General features: G+C 40.9%; 1 pseudogene; it reads left to right on the forward strand.

The window, feature by feature from the left end:
- Positions 1-977: 977 nt before the first annotated feature.
- LOC111552144 lies at positions 978-1,078 on the forward strand (annotated as a pseudogene).
- The last annotated feature ends 14,650 nt before the right edge of the window (positions 1,079-15,728 follow it).

Below are 15,728 nucleotides of genomic sequence, written 5' to 3' on the forward strand. Positions count from 1 at the left end.
TGAGTAGGACCCTGGCTTTATCTCCTCCAAGTGCTTGTCCCACCAATCACTCTCTCCCGGCTGTCACTGGCTTATTACAACTCCGTGCTCTGGCTCCAATGGTTCCCACGAGCCTGGGCTTCACTGCCACATCAGCCACATGGAGGCGTGAAGTCCATTCACCACCTTTTCTGCCAGCAGAAATCCATCCATTCCTTTCTGGATGGTCATTGCATTATTTTTCTCCTCCACTTTACTTTGAATATCCCCTCCTCTTTTCCTCAAGGGCCAGCCATGGGAGGTGGGAGAGAGGGGGTCAAGGCTGGATGTGGCCATGTCCTCCTCCCTTCAGCCACTCTCTCTACTGTCAGGGATGGGCATCCAGCAGCCAGAGGAGATGCACACATAGGCCTCCACCAAATGGGGGCTGGCCAAAGAGGTAGTTTTGGAAACAAATATGTTTTATTATTTTAAAAGCCACTGATGTGGTAATTTTAGGAAAAACCAAGCATGTTGTTAGATTTCTTTTTATTTTTTATTTTTTTTTGACAGAGTCTTACTCTGTTGCCTAGGCTGGAATGCAGTGGCATGATCGTGGCTTACTGCAACCTCTGTTTCTCGGGTTCGAGTGATCCATCAACCTTAGCCTCCTGAGTAGCTGTCTTTACAGATGTGTGCCATCATGCCTTGTTAGTTTTGTGTTTTTAGTAGAGATGGGGTTTCACCATGTGGGCCAGGCTGGTCTCAAACTCCTGACCTCAAGTGATACACCCACCTCAGCTTCCCAAAATGTTGGGATTACAGGCATGAGCCACCGTGCCTTGCCTAGATTTCTTTAGACTTATTTTATGATGAGATATTGCTTTTATTTTGAATTCCATGTGGGATTGTGGTAGGCAGGCAAATGGCCCTCCAAAGATGTCCACATCCGAATCCCTGGAACCTGTGAATGTGTCGTAGTAAAGGGGAAATAAAGCACAAATAGAATTAAGGCTGCAGTGCTCGCTTCGGCAGCACATATACTAAAATTGGAACGATACAGAGAAGATTAGCATGGCCCCTAAAGAAAAAAAAAAAAAAAAAAAAGAATTAAGGCTGCAGATCAGCTAACCTTAAAGTAGGGAGAAGCCCCTGAATCCTCCAGGTGAGCGCAATGTAATCACGCACGTTCTTAAAAGTGGAAGAGAAGGGCAGGAGACAAGGTCAGAGCAATGTAGTGTTAGGGCTCAGCCTGCCCTTGCTGGCTTTGAAGACAGAGAAAGGGGCGCTGAGCCAAGGAAGGCAGCAGCCTCTGGAAGCTGGAAAAGGCAAGAAGTGGTTCTCCCCTAGAGCCTCCAGGAAGAAATGTAGCCCTGCTGACACTTTGATCTTCACCAGTGAGGCCCAGTTGGACTTCAAGTGTACAGAATGTAAGAAAATAAATCTGTATTGTTTTACACCACTAAGTTTGTGGTATTTTATTTGTCACAGCAGCAGTTGTAAATGAATCCAGGCCCTGCCTAGAGTGGGGGAGAGGGAAGATGCTGGGAGCCACACCATCATCTCCAGCAAAAACATCCCTGAGCACCTGCCAGGTAGAAGGTGATGGGCTGGGGGCTGGTCCTTGCCCTTCGTAAGTCCAGGAGGACATGGTGTGAGTTAGGTGCTCAGCAAGGGTCTGGAGTTCCCAGGATGGAGCCTACCCAGCCCCTGTCATTTCATACTTGGGTCAACTGGGAAAGTTATTTAGTTTCTGAACTCCCATTTCCTTACATTACAATAGATGTAATAACATCAGGGTTGATGTGAAGAATGAATGAGTTAATATTTGCAAAGCACATCATAATGCCTGGCAGAAGAGAAAGGCCATCTATGTGTTAGTTACTGTCTATCCTCTTTACTGTTATTGATATTACTGAACTTTCAGGGAAAATTTCAGGAACAAAGTGGGCTTCAAGGAAGGAAAATTAGAGAGGTTTATAAAAATAACTAATAGGTATGAAGCACTATCTACAGGTAAACATTGTGCTAAGCACCTGCTTTTATAACACTGTGAGCAAGTACTAATATTAGCCCCACTTTATAAGAGCAGACACTGAGGCTTAGAAAGGCTAAGTGCTATGGTTTGGATCTTTGTTCCTGTCCAATCTCACATTGAATTGTAATCGCCAGTGTTGGAGGAGGGGCCTGATGGGAGGTGATTGCATCATGGAGGTGGAGTTCTCATGAATGGTTTAGCATCATCCCCACTTGGTAATGTATAGTGAGTTCTGGTTGTTTAAAAGTGTGTAGCACCTCCCTCCCTCTCTCTTCCACCTTCTCCAGCCATGTGAAATGCTGGCCCCTCGTTTGCCTTCCACCATGATTGTAGGTTTCCTAAGGCCTCCCTAGAAGCCCAGTAGATGCTGCTATGCTTCCTGTACAGCCTGTGGAACCATAAACCAATAAAACCTCTTTTCTTTATAAATTATCCAGTCTCAGGCATTTCTTTACAGCAATACAAGAACAGACTGATATACTAAGTAACCCAACTTACATGACAATCAAGAGGCAGAGCTGGGATGCAAACCCAGGTTCCTGTACTTTTCACCAGCACATTAGAACAATGACCCAGAATCAGGGAGCAGCACATGCTGGAAGGAAATCAAGACAGGCAGGTGGTTCAGTGGAAGGGAAGTTTGGTCTAATGGAGCAACTAACTGGGAACCAGGCTGGGAAGGCAGGAGGGCCAAGCAGTGACCGCCTTGAACAGCGGGTGATGGGATTTGGGCATTTACTCTTGAAGGAAGGAAAAGCCATTGAAGATAAACAAACAGTATTGTAGGAATATGAATCTGGCAGCTGTGCTGCAGACAAATTCAAGACAAGGGGATCCCAGATGTAGAAAAAGCAATTAGGACATTATCCCAAATGTTGAGGTACTGGGGGTCTAGAAAACAACTCTGCCTCCCTTACTGGATATGACCAATTGAAGAATGAGAAAGGCAATACAAACATAGCGTCAGCAGGACCTGCCAGTGGGGAGGAAAGAAAAGCAGGGCGAGAAACTCAAAGATTTCAAGCCAAAGACTGTATTTAGCCCTCAGATGTAGTGGCGGCTGAACAGGCAGGGACTTGGAAGGCTAGGTTTGAGTCAGGCCCTGTTTGGTGGGTCACTGTTCCTTGGTGAGTGTGTGTGCATGTGCATACGTGTGTGGGGGGTGTGGGGTTGCTTTATCTCTCTGTGACCCCCTGTAAAACAGGGATAACTATGCTTGCCCTCCTATCTCACAGAAATGCCCGAGGAGGCTCACTGGAGGTCATGGGAATGAAGGTGCTTTGTCAAGTGAGAAGGTTGTACAAATACAGTGTTGTGATTAGTGTCATGCTGGCAAGACCAGCAGTCCTAGGGCCCACAGACACTCCACGAGGGAATTTCATCCCGTTAGTATTGATTTGGACACAGTTTCAGGTTTGAGGTTTTTTTTTTTTGAGATGGAATCTAGCTCTGTTGTCCAGGCTGGAGTGCAGTGGTGCGATCTCGGCTCACTGCAACCTCCGCCTCCTGGGTTCAAGCGATTCTCCTGCCTCTGCCTCCCGAGTAGGTGGGACTACAGGTGCGTGTCACCACGCCTGGATAATTTTTGTAACTTTAGCAGAGAAGGGGTTTCACCATGTTGACCAGGCTGGTGTCGAACACCTGACTTCAGGTGATCCACCTGCCTCAGCCTCCCAAAGTGCTAGGCTTACAGATGTGAGCCACCACACTCGGCCTCAGGTTTGAGTTTTAGGAGAACAGAATTTCCATATGCAATTAAGAATCTTCTTTCAGAAACAGCACTGGGCACTAACCACTAGCCCTTGCCTCATGCCTGGGAGCCCTCAGGCTTCGATGCAGACCTTTGAATGAGGTTGGATACATCATTCCCAGTGACAGAGAAGCTGCCTCTTTTCTTTCCAAGAAAACAGACCCATGAGAAAAGCCCAGCAGTCCCAAAGGGAACTGTGGGTATTGCATAAAGGAAGAGTCTGTATTCTCACACTGCAAATATAATTAAAACAACTCCTCCTCCCTTATCTGAGACATGGAAGGAAGATGAATGGGAAGATGACACAGGGAGAAAGCCTTTATCTCTCATTTTGTAAATAAAAAAAAAAAAGACTTTTTGTTTTGTTTAGTTTATAGGAAAAAAAGTCACTGCCAAATTTTGTCCATAGCAAGGGGAGGCCTAGATGCGCTGGGAGGGACCTGGCACGTGGCTGTGACAGCTCTCAGTGCCTTGGTGGGTTCCAGAAAAACCAGGCACAGCCCCAAAATGAGGCAGCAATAGGATGCACCTCAGTGGCCACAACATGGCACAGAATGCGCTCTTAGATTCCACCTTTTAGGACAGGTTTCCTGCCGTGAGACTAACGACACAGCTTGCTTTGCTCCCATCCTCCAGAGGGAATAGACAGGACACCTCCCTTCTCTGTCCTGCCTTCCTGTGACTGTCCACTGTCCCCTGCCCAGACTGCCCCCCACACCATCCCACCCTGTTCTTTTCTGAGTACTGGTAAGTTAATCCTGGTCCATGCTCTCTGAACACTGAAATATGCCCCTATACATTCTCCATACAGCTGTCAGATCGGAGTTAAACAGAAAAGGGAGAACAACAGCAAAAGCAACGAGAGCGAGAAAAGCAAGTTACAGAGAAGAGGCAGTGGAGACAGAGTCTCCCCTGCCCCCTCTCTCCATGCTCCACTTCTGTGATGTGAGATGGAGTTCGCACCTCTCTGACCTCTGTGCAGAAGCCAGGTACTCACCCGAGATAACCCTGCCTGGCAGGATCACAGCAGAGCGAGCCAAAGCAAAACCCACGTTCCCTTGGTTGAGCTACCTTTGGAGGCTGCGTGGAGTGCTGTGAGGGTTAAGTGACACAGATGGTGGCCAGTGAATGTGAAATTTAAGGAAAACAACTTCACAAAGGCATTTGGTGGTGATTTAATTAAAACATTCAGTCACAAAGTCAACAACAGAAGCAATAAAAAATTATGAGGCTTGGGCACTGGAGTAAAGAAATGCATGGGGCGACTGGAAAGTGCAGGAGTTGATGAGAGAGCCCCAAGGAAGAAGCTGTCAGGAAGCATGAGTGACCTTGAACAGAGGGAATGGGTGGGCTGAAGAACAGGACCTGCATATTCCCAGAGCAGCCTCTGGGCACCAGGGGAGCACGCATGAATTCTCACAACCTTATGCCCTGGTCCACCCAGAGCCCTGACCCTGGCGATTAGGGACATTGTATGGAGCAGCAGAAACAGCAGCCTCTAAGGCAGAGTAAGGGAGCTTAAGGCTGGAGTCAAAGGAAGCTTAGAAACTTGCAGGGGTTACTATGGAGAAAACACTGTTCTGAATGAAAACCAAAGAGAGTGGCTGACAGGAAATGGGTCAGAAAGTTAAAGAACGTGTTTCAGCACATTTAGACTTTCAGCAGAGTGCCATGAAACCTCCTTGCTTCCCACAGGTTCTTATTTTAATGAACCCAGTCGATCAAGACTTTTCCTTGAGGAGTGCTCAGCATGAGTCGGCGGACCTCTGAGAGCTGCCTGCTCATTTACTAAGTTCTGTTGATTCTAATGCCTGTATGTGCCTCCAGCTCCCACTGGTTTTTGCCATTGTTCAGACTCTCATCTTTTTTTTCTTCTGCATTATTGAAACAGCCCCCTAAATGGTCTCCCCACCTGTGGTCTCATCACCTTCCAATCCACCTCCTCTCACCCTCCAGAATGATGCTTAGAAATCACAAACCTGATATCTTTTCACAGCTGCCTAAAATCCTCCCTGGCGCCCAGTTGCCCATGGAAGTGGTCTCAGGGCTTCCCTGAGCAACAGCTCAGCTGACATGGTTGCCAGATACCGAGGCCTCTCCCTCTGAGATTCTAATTCATCAGATTGGGAATGCAGTCCTAGAATTTACCATGTAAATAAACATCTCGGTGGAAGCTCATGATTGGGAATCATGATCAGTGTGGGAAGCACTGTCTATAGTGTGACACTGAACTGTCTCGCATGGTGGACCCTGTCCACCTCTCTGCTCTGTATCTGGGCAGCTGAGCTGCATCTCTGAGCCTTGATTGTTTGAGTCCAGCCAGACTGGGCTCTGGAACTGGGATCCAAATGCAAAGGCCCGTTCAGAATTCCAACAACCAGGCAGTTTAAGCTCATCTGCAACAGACCACTCAACTCTGGACTGGGAGAAGGTGTGACCAGGGGTATACCTGCCATGGCAAGATAGGGAGAGGGTTGTTGTTCTTGTTGGATTTTTTTAAAACAAAAATGAGAGAAGAACAGACTGCAGGTAAGAGGGGAAAAGTAATTAAAAAAATATAAATAACTTGCAGTGTTCACAGCCTGCTGTTGTTCTGAGACAAATAGCTTAGTAAGTAAACCAAGGCAAGACAGACATTCTGGTAACAACACTCTAGCTTTGCAGTGATTTTCGAAATTACATGCACCTGAAATTTCAGAGCTCCAGATGGCAGAATTGTGCAGGTGGCGAAGTGTGTGTTGATATCCTCAAACATCTCCTTTGCTTCGCCTCCTCTCTCTTTGTGTTGCCTCTCTCAGATGTTTGTGTCCTCATCTGGGATCCAGATACTCAGAGCTTCTCACCATGGATACCTTTGCAATAGTCCATCTGCCTTCACTCCTAATTCCTCCTCCCACGCTTACCTTCACTCCTCGGTTCATCCCTTGTCCACTTGCTTTCAAGATCGGCTGCTAAGATTTTAATGACATAGTAACTCTCTTCAGGGACACAGTGTTTATGTTTTAGCAGGGAAGTGCTGGGAGACAAAACTTTTGTATATGGTGGAATTTTAGGAGAGTGTGTTGGAATTCAGGAAAGATTGTTATGTCCCACCTGATGGCTTCAACAATTGCATTCCACCCTTATAAGGTCTCTGTCACATAGAAGGCACTTAGCCTGACTCAATGCCTTGGACCACGGAAAGATTGATTTCCAATAACTAGATTTTCTTGGACCACTATGTGTTAATATAACTCTTATTTTGACAGAGGAGATTAGATACATATTTATGAAAATGTATAATTTAATTTATAGCACTGAAGGCTTTCATTTAAATAATTCCCAAATTAAAAAAAAATTAATGTCAGATTATGTGTTTGTGATTTGGGAATTTACCAATTAGGGTTTATTTAGGGTTTAATAAAATATTACTACTTATATTCTGCTGCTAACATAAATGTCTTTGACTAAGAGTTTCCCTCTTCTCTGAGTTTTCTTGCCTCTAGGAGAAGCAGTGTTCACAGCCACAAAGGCAAGTTTCCAGTTTGGGTCTTCCCCATGACCTGTTGGCCTGCCAGGATGGAGGGTTCTTCACTGTCTTTAGTCTCAACTACTGTTGGTATGGATGCAATTGATCATCTTCTGCATTTATTTGCTAGTGCTGCCATCTCAAAGTACCACAAACTGGATGGTTTAAATAACATGAATTTATCCTCTCACAGTTCTGGAGATTAAAAGCCTGAAGTAAAGATGAGGCAGGAGCATGCTTCCTCTGAAGGCTCTAGGAAAGAATGCTTTCTTGCCTTTTCTGGTTTCTGGTGGTTGTCAGCAATTTTTGGCAATCCTTTGCCTGGAGATATATCAGTGCAGTCTCTGCCTCTGTATTCACAAGGTATTCTCCATGTGTGTCTATGTCTCCGCTTTCTCTTCTTAATAGGTCACCAGTCATTGGATTGGGGTCCCCTGTAATCCATTCTGACCTCATCTTAACTAATTATGTCTGCAAAAACCCTATTTCCAAATATGGTCACTGTATTAGTCAATTTTCATACTGCTGTGAAGAAATACCCAAGACTGGGTAATTTATAAAGAAAAAGATGTTTAATGGACTCACAGTTCCATATGGCTGGGGAGGCCTCACAATCATGGTGGAAGGTGAAGGAGGAACAACGGCACATCTTACATCGTGGCAGGCAAGAGAACATGTGCAGGGGAATTGCTCTTTATAAAACCATCAGGTATCATGAGACTTATTCATTATTATGAAAACAGCATGGGAAAAACCAGCCCCCATGAGTCAATTACTTCCCACCGGGTCCCTCCTATGGCACATGGGTGCCAAGTCCAGCTCCGTTTTTCTCACTAGGTCCAGGCATTTTGGCTTCAGCCAGAGTGTCTTCCTTGAGCGCCAACCAGGTATTGATCGCCCAGTTCTCCTTTCCTTTAACTTGTGAATATCAGGAACTCACACCCCAGCCACAAAACTATCTTCACATTGCTTCTTCTGGGGACACACAGAAATTCCACCAAGAGTGCACAGTATTGCTAGGGCCAGCTTTGGTACTATCAGGGTAGAGGGTGGCTTTGACCTGTTTCTTCCTTCCTTCATGGACTCTTCCTGACCTCTGGCTGTCCAACACTCCAAAGGGCTTGCACACTTGCTATTGTACCTGAGTATTTCTAGCTTTGCTATATCCATTAAGTATTTTCTTTCTAATCCTCTTGCCTCCCTTTATCCCCCTATTAAAGTTTATTTTTCTAAGTTGAATGTCATGGGGCTATTTTCCACTTTGCTTAGTCTATTTGTATCATTATTCCACTGTTCTCTTGCTTATACAAGCTCCCAACTGAGCATGAACATACCATTTTCAGCCACTTCTGGATCATTAATAAAGCCGTGAAGGAAGACAGGTTCTTACCCTAAACCCCATGGCACCAATTAGACACTTACCCTCAAATGGGCCCCTTGGCAATTTATCGTTACTCTATGGTCTTTCAACCATTGTTTAATCAAGGAGGCTGGGTTCCTATCCAAGCCAATTTACACTAAGTTTTCAAGGAAATTTTCTTGAGACCAGTTGCTTTTCTGAAGCTGTCTTCTCTATTGCAGTCCTTCTAGCTGCTCAGTTTGGAGCACACAAACCTGTCAGACCATTTATTTGTTTCTCAGAATTGTTCATGGTGGTAGCATTTATATCTTTTTACTTTCAACAATCTTCCTTTCCTTGAGGGAAAGAAGTAGAAAGAGAACTACATAATTGAGAACTGCTCCCTTCTGTAACACCAGAGACTAAATCGTTGCTTGGGTTTGGAAAAAAGCATATGGTCTACTTTGGACAAGACTTTGCTCACCCAGATCTTCTTCCCCAGACATAGCCAGGTGCAGACCTCTATAGACGGGTCTAACAAAAGGAGGCCAATGGCATGGGTGGGTACCTACTCATGCTCAATGAATCTGAGGATGAAATCACAATTACTGAACTATGATTATGTTCTAAGGCTTATATCAGAGATGCCCACTTAAAGCTAAAGGAGCCATATCCCGCACCCTCAGATGGCTTCAAGGCTGCTGGTGGTGGAACTGTAGGACTCAGCAGACAGATCATGAATTTTTGTTCTCTCTCAGAAAAAAACAAAACAAAAAAACCCAGCAAACAACCCCTCACTGTTGGTCCCTACTAGGAATTGGGATATCAGAGGACCCTGAGAAATAGAAGTGTATTTGAAATTATATTACCTGGCATGACAAAACTTTAACCTTTTTCAAGTCAGTATTACCCTTGGCTGGGTTGGGCTATCAGAGAATGACATAAGAAACAGGTACTTTTCCTGGGCGAGTTATTTAAGTGAGAAGGTAAACAGTTTTGGTTCTAAAATGATGGCAAAGAAGCAAGCTGGGTTGACTCAGGCCTCACAGAAAAGCAAAATCAAATATACAGCACTGAGGTTATCACCATGAATACACAGAACTCAAATATGAAAATGAGACAGGCTGGGTGTAGTGGCTTACATCTGTAATCCCAGTGCTTTGGGAGGCTGAAGCAGGAGAATTGCTTGAAGCCAGGATTTCAAGGCCAGTTTGGCAACATTGTGAGAACCTATCTCTACAAACAATAAAAGAAAAATTAGCCATGCATGGTGGTACATGCCTGTAATCCTAGCAAATGAGAGGCTGAGGCAGGAGGATCTCTTGAGCCCAAGAGTACAAGGCTGAAGTGAGCTATGATTAGGCCATAGGGTGACAGAATAAGACTCCATCTCTAAAATAAATAAATAAATAAATAGAAAAAAGAAAGAAAGAAAGAAAAAGAAAGTAAGACAGTTCTTGTGGGGGAACAGAGAAGTGAAGAAGCTCTGAGTAGATGGTAAAATAATCAGACTTCCACACCTTCAATGCCTCTTCCCCCATTCTGCCCAGCATCAGTGCATAGAAAATATTCCTGAAACTCACTGTTTCTATACCAGAAAAAGTGAGATGGAGATGGATAACCAGCTTCCCCACCATTTTGGGTTCTCTGGCAAGAGACCTGTCTCTGCCTTAACCCATGAGAAGTATGGATAGTTCTGGAAGAGAGAAATATTTCTGAGGAAGGGCAGAGACAAAGGAGGGAGGTGGAACTACTATTCCCAGCCCTGGAAACTCTGCTCTGTAACTTGGCCAAAGGAAATGCCAAATCAGAATGGCTGTTTAGCAGCACCATGCTATAGGAGGTTCATCCTTCAGGTCCCCTGGGCAGAAGGGGCTCTTGAGCAAGGGTAGAAAATGTTTTCTACTTCTACAAGAGCTTTGAGCTCTTGAGCAAGGGTAGAAAATGTTTTCAAATAAATAACGACAACATTTTCCAAAATGTGAGAAAGCTATAGATATCCAGATAGAGGAAGGTCAGAGAACACCCAACAGATTTAACACAAATAAGACTATCCCAAGGCATGTAAGAATCAAACTCTCAAAGGTCAAGGACAAAGGGATAATTCTAAAAGCAGCAAGAGAGAGAGAGAAAAAAAAAAACCAAATAACACATGAAAAAACTCTAATTCATCTGGCAACAGATTTCTCAGTGGAAATCATATAGGCCAGGAGGGAATAGAATGACATTTTTCAAAGCACTGAAAAAAAAAAAAAAAAAATCTACCATCCAAGAATATTGTATTCAGCAAAGTTATCCTTCACATATGAAGGAGAGAGAGATACAATCTTTCCCAGACAAACGAGAGCTGAGAGAATTTACCACTACTAGACCTGTCTTATAAAACCCATGGTAAAATTAAGTACATGGACAGACCCAGAATACTCTAATACTGTAATTGTGGTGTGCAATCCACTCATATCTCTAGTATGAAGCTCAAATAACAAATCTGTCAAAAACAATGATACCTACAACTTTTTAAGAGATAGTTAATATAAAAATATGTAAATTGAGACAAATAAAAGTCAAAATGTGTGAAGGGGAGAAAGTTAAATGCTAGAAGGTTTTTTTATTTTTTGTTTATTATTTTCTTTGTGATCCAAGTTGTCATATCTTTAAAATAAACTGTTAAATCAGTAAGACTTTTTTTGCAATCCTCATGGTAACCACAATGCAAAAACATACAATAGAGTCACTGAAAACTAAAAAAAAAACCCAGTAAATTAAAACATATTACCAGAGAAAAATCACTTAACCACAAAGGAAGGCAGTAAGAAAGGAAGAAAGAGAAGAGTTATGAAACAACCAGAAAACAAACAACAAAATGGCAGTAGTAAGTCTTTACTCATCAATAATAAAACTGAATGCTAATATACTCAATTATTCATTCAAAAGGCATAATGTGGCAGACTGGATAAAGAAATAAGACCCAACTATATGCGGCCTACAAGAAAAACACTTCACTTATAAAGACATATATTGACTGAAAGTGAAGGGATGGATAAAGATATTCCATGCAACTGGAAATTAAAAAAGAGCAAGAGTAACTAACATCAGATAAAAATAGACTACAAATCAAAGCTCATAACAAAAGACAAAGAAAATCACTATATAATGATAAAGGGGTGAATTTGGCAAGAGGAAACAATTATAAATATCTATGCATTCAATACTGGAGCTCCCAAGTATAGAAAGCAAACGTTAATAAATATGACGAAGAGACAAGCTGAAATACAGTAATAGTAGGGGATTTTAACATTGTACTCTCAGAAATGGACAAATCATCCAGACAGAAAATCAACAAAGAAGGAGCGGAGTCAAAATACACATGAGACCTATTAGGCCTAACTGACATTTACAGAATATTTCACCCAATTGGTGCAGAATATGCATTCTTTTCATAAGCACATGGAGCATTCCCTAGAATAGACCATCTCTTACAGTCTGAACTAAGTAAAAAAAAGTAGAAATTATACCAACTATCTTTTCTGAACACAAGGGAATAAAACTAGAAGTCAATAAAAGAGAAACCTTGGAAACTTCACAAACACTTGGAAATTAAACCACATTCTCCTGAATGATCAATGAGTCAATGAAGAAATTAAGAAGGAAATTTAAAAATTTATTAAAATGAGCATAAACCCGGGAGGCGGAGCTTGCAGTGAGCTGAGATCCGGCCACTGCACTCCAGCCCGGGCAATAGAGCAAGACTCCGTCTCAAAAAAAAAAAAAAAAAAAAAAAAAAAAAAAAAAAAAAAAAAAATTATTAAAATGAATAAAAATTGAAATAAAACACACTAAAATCTATGGGATACAACAAAAGCAATACTAAGAGGAAAGTTAAAAGCAATACTAAGAGGAAAGTTTACAGCAATAAACGTGTATCAAAAAGCAGAAAGGCTTCAAATAAATAAGCTAACGATGCACCTCAAAAAACTAGAAAAGCAAAAATAAGCCAAACCCAAAACTAGTAGAATGAAAGAAATAATAAAAGTCAGAGCAAAAAGAAATATAATTGAGGCTAAAAGAATAACAGAAGATCAATGAAATGAAGAGGTTGTTTTTTGAAAAGATAAAATTGACAAACCTTTGGCTAGACTAAGAAAAAAAGAGAGAAGACCTAAATAAATAAATTAGAAACAAAAAAAGAGACATAACAAATGAGATCACAGAAATAAAAAAAAAATTAAAGACTACTATGAACAACTATATGTCAACAAACTGAAAAACCTAGACAAAATGGATAAATTCCTAGACACAGCCTACCAAGAGTGAACCATGAAGAAATAGAACACCTCAAAGAACCAATAACGAGTAATGAGACTGAAGTTGTAATACAAAATCTCTTATCAAAGGAAAGCCCAGGGCTTGATGGCTTCACTGCTGATTTCTACTGAACATTTAAAGAACTAATACCAATTATACTCAAACTCTTCAAAAAAATTGAAGAAGAGGGAATATTTTCAAACTCATTCCACAAGGCCAGCATTACTCTGATACCAAAACAAGACAAAGACACAACAAAAAAGAAAACTACAGACCAGTGTCATAGATGAACAGATATGCCAAAATTCCCAAAAAAATACTAGCACATGGAATTCAACAATACGTTAAAAAAATCATTTACCATGATCAAGTGGGATTCATCTTAGGGATGCAAGGATGGTTTAATATATGCAAATCAATAAGTGTGATATATCATATTGAGAGAACCAAGAATAAAACCCATATGATTATTTCAAGAGATGCCAAAACAACATTTTAAAAAATTTAACATCTCTTTATGATAAAGAACCCTCTGTCAAACTGGGTATAGAAGGAATATATCCCAAAATAATAAAGGCCATGTGTGACAAACCCACAGTAACATCATACTGAATGGGGAAAATTTGAAGACCTTTCTTTTAAGAATGGTACAAGACACAGATGCCCACTTTCACCAGTTTTATTCAATATAGTTCTGGAAGTTCTTGAGATAAGAGAAAGAAAGGGCATCCAAATTGGAAAGGAAGCAGTCAAATTAGTCTTATTTGCAGACGTCATTATCTTATACTTAGAAAAACCTAAAGACTCCAGCAAAAAGTTAGAACTGACAAGTAAATTCAATAAAGTTGCAGGATACAAAATCAACATACAAAAATCAGTAGCATTAATATACACCAATAGCAAACAATCTGAAAAAGAAATCAAGAAAGCAATTCCATTTACAATAGCTATAAAGAATACAAAATACCTAGGAATCAATTTAACCAAAGAATTGAAAGATCTGTACAAGGAAAACTATAAAATGCTTATTAAAGCAATTGAAGAGAACATAAAAAATGGAAACCATGGTACTTAATGCTCATGGACTTGGAAGAATTAATACTGCTAAAATGACAATACTATTCAAAGCAATGTACAGATTCAATGTAATTCCTAGCAAAATAACAATTTATCACAGAAATAGAAAAATAATCCTAAAATTTATGTGGACCCATGAAAGACCCCAAGTTGCCAAAGCTATCCTGAGCAAAAAGAACAAAGCTGCAGGTATCACACCACCTGAATTTGAAATTTACTACAATATCATGGTAATCAAATCAGCATAGTAGGGGGATAAAAACAGACATATAAACCAATGGAACAGAATACAGAACCCAGATATAAACCCATGCATGTACAACCAACTCATCTTTGACAAAGGCACCAAGAACACACATTGGAGAAAGGACAACCTCTTCAATAAATGTTGCTGAGAAAACTGGATAACCATATACAGAAGAATAAAACTAGACTCTTCTCTCTCACTGTATATAAAAAAGAAGTCAAGTGGATTAAGACCTGAAACTATGAAATTACAAGACAAAAACATTGGAGAAATGCTCCAGAACATTGGTCTGGGCAAGGATTTTTTGTGTAAGATCTCAAAAGCACAGGCAGCAAAAGCAATAATAGATAATTGGAATTACATCAAGTTAAAAGCCTTCTGCACAACAAAGGAATCAATCAACAAAGTGAAGGGACAACCCCCAGAATGTGAGAAAGTATTTGCAAACCATCCATCTGACAAGGGCTTAATAACCAGAATATATGAAAAGGCGAAACAACTCAATAGTAAACCTCCAAAATAATCTGATTAACAATGGGCAAAAGATCTGAAGGAGCATTCTCAAAAGAAGATATACAAATGACCAGCAGGTTTATTAAAAAAAAAAAAAAAGCTCAACATCATGAATCATCAGACAAATGCAAATGAAAACTACAATGAGATATCATCTCACCCAGTTAAAACAGCTTTTATAAAAAAGATAGGCAATAATGGATGCTGGCAAGCATGTGGAGAAAGGGGAACCCTGGTACATTGTTGGTGGGAATATAAATTGGTATAGCTACTATGGAGAACAGTATAGAGGCTCCTCAAAAAACAAAAAGTAGAACTATCATGTGATCTAGCAATTCTACTACTGGGTATATATCCAAAATAAAGGAAATTGGTATATTGAAAAGACTTCTGCACTTTCATGTTAATTACAGCACTATTAACCATAGCCAAAATATAGTATCAACTTAAGTGCCCATCAATGGATGAATGGAAGAAAATATTGTATACGTATACAATGGAATATTATTAAGCCATAAAAAGACAGAAATCTTGTCATCTGCAATAACATGGATGAAATTGGAGGTCATTATATTAAGTGAAATAAACCAGGCACAGAAAGACAAATATTACATCTTCTAACTCATATGTGAAACTAAAAACGTTTATGTCCCGAATATAGAGTAAGTTGGTGATTACCAGAGTCTAGGAAAGAGTGGGGATGAAGAGAAGCTGATTAGTGGATGCAAATATACAGTTTGATAGAGGAATTAAGACCCAATATTCGATAGATCAGTTGGGTGACTCTAGTTTACAATAATTTATTGTATATTTCAAAATAGCTAGAAGAGAAGAATTGGAATGGTTCTAACATAAAGAGAAGACAAATATTTAGGGTGATGAATATCCCAAGTACACGGTTTTGATTTTTACAAATTATATGATTACATTAGAGTATCACATGTACTTCGAAACTATGTGCATCTGTTAAACATCAATTAAAAATTAAATTTC

Source organism: Piliocolobus tephrosceles, chromosome 10 (assembly GCF_002776525.5).
Source record: "Piliocolobus tephrosceles isolate RC106 chromosome 10, ASM277652v3, whole genome shotgun sequence".
Taxonomy (NCBI): Eukaryota; Metazoa; Chordata; class Mammalia; order Primates; family Cercopithecidae; genus Piliocolobus; species Piliocolobus tephrosceles.